This window comes from Poecilia mexicana, unplaced genomic scaffold (assembly GCF_051168715.1).
Source record: "Poecilia mexicana isolate PSO_F unplaced genomic scaffold, ASM5116871v1 scaffold_13, whole genome shotgun sequence".
NCBI lineage: Eukaryota > Metazoa > Chordata > Actinopteri > Cyprinodontiformes > Poeciliidae > Poecilia > Poecilia mexicana.
The window spans coordinates 26,327,713-26,333,712 of NW_028263382.1; positions in this window are offsets into that span (position 1 = coordinate 26,327,713).

Here is a 6,000-nt window from a genome sequence, read left to right on the forward strand (position 1 = left end):
TTCTTTGAAAATAGATGTTCTTCTAAAATTCATTGCAGTTTTGAAATGCCCCAGAAAAAAGATGATGAGTCTTGTCCATTTTGCAAATGGCAAAACATACAGTGTAAGCAAAAACAAAATATGCGGAGTAATGCATATTAGGAAAACAGCAGCTTGAAATACCAATACAACCTTCTGAGCATTGATTGAGAAATAAATGCTACAGTTATGTCCAGCTTCATTAAAAAAAAAAGTGGCTTTAAGTTCACATTTGTTTGCAGACAGAGTAATAAACACTGCAGGACTTGGTACATCTAAAAAAAATGGAGGTATTGTGAAAAAAAATAAAAAATTTTGTTACATTTTAGATAGTGAAACTTATACATCATGTAGATTGTTTAAAAGTTAAATACTGGAAGCTAATGGTGTCACAACCTAATCAACTAATTAACTCAAAAATAGGCAAGGGTCTCGCAGTCTGGATCAGTGAAGCTGTACAATCATGAGGAGGGTTGCTGAACTGACAGATATCAAGTCACTGACATTTTTTTTTACACTGTTATCATGTAAAAAAAACTTCAAACTGTCTTGTTGCTGAATTTTGCTATACAAATAAACTTGATTGATTGATTGATTGAAGGTTAAGCCACAAAATATCATTGCTAAAGAAGCTAGCTGTGCAGACGGTGATGAATCCAAGCATTTTCACAGGAAGTTCAGTGGAAGGAAAACGTGCACCAGAAATAGGGCTAATCGCATTTCTGTCAATATGCTTGGATACAGAACTCTGTGAACAACCAGCTTCTTCAGCAAAGACCTTTTTTGGCTTACCCTGTTCTTAGTGAATGGAGTCGATGGCCGTCTTCTGGACACCTGTCCAGTCGTCTGTCTTCTCCATGACTGCGTGTCCTACTGACCCAGAGTAAGAGGCCATTTAAAGGCTGCGGAAACCTGTGCAGGTGTTTTGATTGAGCTGATTAGAGCGCGTCAACATGAGTTTTCATTAATGAGCTTTTTCACAGTATTCAAATGATCTGAAACACAGAATTTTGGATTTTTTTACTGTCTGGGAGCCATAATTGTCAAAAAGGCAGGAAGCAAAAGCTCGGGATGTGTGATGATTCTAGGTAATACACGAGTTTCACTTTCTGAGATGACCAAAAAGAAATGTTGCACTTTTACACAAAATACATTTTTGTGAGAGTACAAGTTTCACCTTTTGAAATGAGCAACAAAAAATGTTTAACTTCTTTTTTTTTAGATGTATCTGTACTGTCACAAAAGGTTGATTTCACTTATTTTCCTTTTTAAAATTAGCTGTGCTAAACAGGAAGAATTCAGCTTTTGTAGAAAATAGATGTCATTCTAGGTCTGCCTCCCTTTTTCATCTGTACAATAAAAAGCTCTACTCTATGTTGTTCTATTGTTTTCTACTTTACTCTAAGCATTTCTCCTTTTTTCAGAAAAGGTTTCTGCAGCTCTGATGGTGGTTTGAAAGTTTCAGACTGATGAGGCGTTTTTAGGACAATCACGCTAATGGTGAGTGGAAAAGCATCTTAAGGAAACAAGGAAATAACTCTAAAACTAAAAACATTTGGTTGACTTTCTTTTCTTGCATTTCAGTGATTTAGGTAAGTTGCCTTCACATCTATCTGTACAATGTGCAGTTTGGGGTCTTTAGCAGACAAAATTCTGCATTTCATTGCTCAAACATTCCTGTCCAAATTGAATGTATTAATTTTGCTCCTTGATTTTGAATTTAGATTATCTAAATAAGAGAAAGTTTGAAATGAGTTTGGTTCCAGGTTCTGCTGCCTTTAGAATACAGATAATATTCTTCATGCTAAGAATGTAAATGAAAATAAATATTTTCTACATGTTAACATAGTTACAATAAATTGTTTATTTTTTCTGATTCCTTTTCTCCTCTGCCTTCACACAAACTTTAATTATTTTTCTGCGACAACTCTTTTGTTCTGAGATTAAGTTTATTTGTTCTCCTCCCGTTTCATCTCCATTTAATGCTTTCAGATCAGCATTAATACTTTAAAACAATTATTGTTCGGTCTCTCCTTGGATTAAGCTCAGGTGGAGCTTGTTTTTTTACTTTCCTTTTAATTAAATCAAGATCTATTCCGATTCAAAGATAAATTTAACAAACCCTGAGTCCGAATGGGCAAACAATATGAAAGAGACAGAGTTTCCCCGCCTTGTGGCATTGGAAAACAAGGTAGCGAGACAAACAGGTCCTTATAGGCTTTACTGGGGTTTAAGATCTATCCGAATAATATCACTCCATCACAGGCAGGAGGGAGGGATTGAAAAACGATCAAGCAGAAATTAGAAGATGAGAAAAAGACGGTGCAATCGAGAGGATGAGTCGGGCTCAGACACGAAAACAGGTATGGGATGGAGAGCGAGAGAGACACGAGGAGACGCCGAGATCATTCAAATTTCTCTGTGTGTGTGTGTGTGTGTGCGAGCGCGCGGGTGGGACGCGTATGCGAGCCCACAGCGCGCATACGCCTCTGTTTCGCTGCGTATGTGACCAGACTGTCTGTTTTTTTTTTTCTGTCATTGTGTGTGTGTCTGTCAGAACATCTGTGTGTGTGTGTGGGGTGTGTGTGCAGACTGAGACCCACGTGCATGTATGTATGGTGGTGTGGAGGGGCATGGAGCAAGGTGGGGGGAGGAGGAGAGACATGATATAAATAATAGCAGGGGGCTTTAATATGTATGAGGCATCCGGGCAGTGGTCCACAACACACTAGAAGCCTTCACTGACTGATGGGAGAGGGAAGAAGGAGGGAGGGGGCCGTGGGGGGAGGGGGGCTGCATACTAACCATTCGCAGATCAATTCTCTCCTCCCTCCATCTCCCATTCTTCCTCCTTTCTCTTTAGCCTATTTATCCTTTTTTCCCTTTCCACTGGACAGTACTCTTACTTCTCCATCCTTTTTTTGCCTCCTCCTCCTCCTGTTTCATCCCCATTCTTTGTCCCGCTGTGAGATGTTATATGAGGATTGCTGGGAAATAAAACAAATAAATAAATACCTGTAGAGGCGTCCAGGGGTTGGGGGTGTGGGGGGGGGGTGAGACGGGGCTGTGCCCTTGGTCAAGGTGCCTGACCTAAGCTAAGTCGGCTAAGCAACCCCACTGTCAGGGGAGCGGCCCGGGGTGTAAGCCGGGGCAGAGGGGTCAGGCGGAAGGGGTGGGGGGGGGAAGGGGGACTCGAGACGCAGAGCGGGAGGGTCGATCCACGGGGGCTACATGCCCTCTAAAACAAACCACCAGTTCTACTTTTCCACTCAGAGCCTCGTTTGTTTGTCTGTCCTTCCCCTTTCCCCGGCGACCGCCTTCCACTCGCCAACAAAGCATACCAAAATGGTTTTGTCCTTTCCCTCCTTCCTTCAATTCTTTCTCCCTTTCTTTTCTGTATATATGTTGTTTTTTTTTCGTTCCCCGTCTTCGTTGTTCGCACCCGTTAGCACTCCGCACGCTCCCTCTCGCGCCTTCCCTCTTTCTCCGATCATGAACCTGCCGCTATCTCCACCCGCTCACGTCTTTTTGGGCAGGTAGTCGTGGCGTTGTGTGTTCAAGGTTTCGAATGTAATCTTCGATCATAAATAATTTCATTAGAATGCTGATGGCTTAGGCCCTGTTTGAGTAGATGTGATGGGTTAGGCCATCTGCTCAGCTGATAAGAACAGCTCTGTTTTATTAGCGTCTCCACAGAAGCCTCGGCTGCCTTGTTTACCTAGGCAATCCCAGGGCGAATTTCATTCCTACTGCACGTTTAAGCTCTATTTACACACTCACTGTCTCACTCTTTTCCTCCCTTATTCCCTCGCTTTATTTTCTCTCTGTCTGTTAATTGTCTGTCTGGTTCTCTCTTTTTCCTTCTTTCTTTCTTTGTTTCTTTCTTTCTCTCTTCTCTCCTGTCACTGCTCCACCTGTCATCTTTCTGGTCTAACATTGTTAATTTGTTGTTGTTTTTTTTTACAAGTGAGCATGCAGATGTTTGTTTTAACATCTGTTTGAAAAAGGGAAAGGTTAGAAAGCAGCAGGATTAAATGACCTAGACATTGTTTAAAAGAATCCAGTGTAATCATCTTTTCCACATGTTAAATCTGACTAAACGTTTGTTAGGATTTTAGAGTAAATATAGAAATATTTTTTTTTATTCCTTTCCTCAAATTTAGAGGCTTACCTAAACCATGATTAGTTTTCCTATAAGCTCAGATGATGACGATATTATGGCTTTGTAGGCTTCTAATAAGTTAATTTATTTCCATTTGATTTATTTTGAGGCACTTAAAAGGAGATAAAAGGAGTCTTGTCATCCTTCAGTACGATTTTCTTTCACATTCATTGTATTTATTCATCTAATTATTTCATCAAAGTATAAACAGCATGAGGATGTTTGCCCATCAGACTGTTCTGGTAGAAAAGACAGGTTCAGTATAAGAGGGATGAAAGTGTTTTCAGATGTAAAAAAATAAATAAAGATCTTTTAAAGAAGTTTATGATATTGGCAATATGGCATGGCATAAGCACAGAGAGTAAAAAAAAAGCGAGAAATACCTGTTAGTCTTAACTTAAAATGATTTATTTTGTTGTTTAATTGTATTTCATACTTGTCTAGTCAAACAACGCACCGAGATTAGAGCAACAACCCCAGATTTCTATTCTGAGCAAAATTAAAGGACTGATTCACAGTTTTGATGATTTTTGATGATTTTTAGTATAAAGCATAAATATTCAGATGGGCCAAAACTTAACTAGATTAAACGTACACAATATATTGAATCACAATATCATGGCAATATTGTGTGCACTATTGCAGTTACAAAGGACAGTCTGGATTGAATATTTGTTATTTGACATATTTTAACCATTTGTAAAACTTCTACCTGCTAGTGACATATTCAGCCAGTCAGAAAGACCATCAGTGACCTCATGGCTCAAACTCGCTTTATCTTGTCAGAGGCCGAACAGCTGAAGCTCACAAAATGTGATTTGGGTTTTGCTAAAAAAATAAAAAATAAAAAAAAAAAATTGCAAAGAGTCCAAGAATTACCTCCAATCTATATAATTCATCAAAAACATCAGCAATAGAATCACAATTAAATGTTTTCTTGATTTTGAACAGCCCTAAAACGGATTAAGTCTGAGATTTATGAAAATTTTAAATCAAACTGTGAAACACAGAAAGCATTTATTTTCTTTGTTTAGCATTAAGAGGATCTAAAGGAGACTTGAACACCTAAATATAAAGATACTGCAGTTTTTCTGAAACACACATTTGAACAGTGAACCAGGGGTTTGGTGCCTTGGACCAGGATGCCAATAAGTGCACAGAGGCCTGCCTTCTAAAACCAGATTGTTGCAATACAAAGTTAGTCCCATGCGGGAAACACTTGAACTGTCTGCCTTGGCTTAAGTATTTCATGCGGGTTGTGAGTTTCGCCTGCATCTCCTGTAGGTTATAAAGCCTTTACTGTAGAGTCACAACAGACAAAAGAATGATTAACACTGATCAATTGCTTTTCATTGTGCAGTTGCCATGTGAATGTTAAACTCTGGGATAGGACAGCGTTATGGTCTGGACTCCAACATTATTCTTTTTATTGCCATCAATAACACTAAATCACTGCAAGTTTTCATGTAAAAATACACTCAATTACTCCTGTAATTGTACTTTTCTTTCCCCTCCTCTCTCGTGCTGTACCCATCCCTCTTCATCTTCCTCTTATCACACCTCCTCTCCTTTCCTACCCCTCTCTTTCTCTCGTTTGCTGTCTCTATCTATCTTCCCATCCCCCTTGGTGTTTTTCCCCCCTCCCTACAATCAATGTGGCTTTTAAGATGCCTATCGATTTGTTCCCCTAGACAGGCCCAGCGCACTGGGGCGACACTTTGATTGCTGGGCCAGTAATTACTGTTATTATTTATGCATCTGGGCAAAATGGCAGGACTTAACATTCACAGTACAAGAGGCCACAGGCAATCAACAGAGGT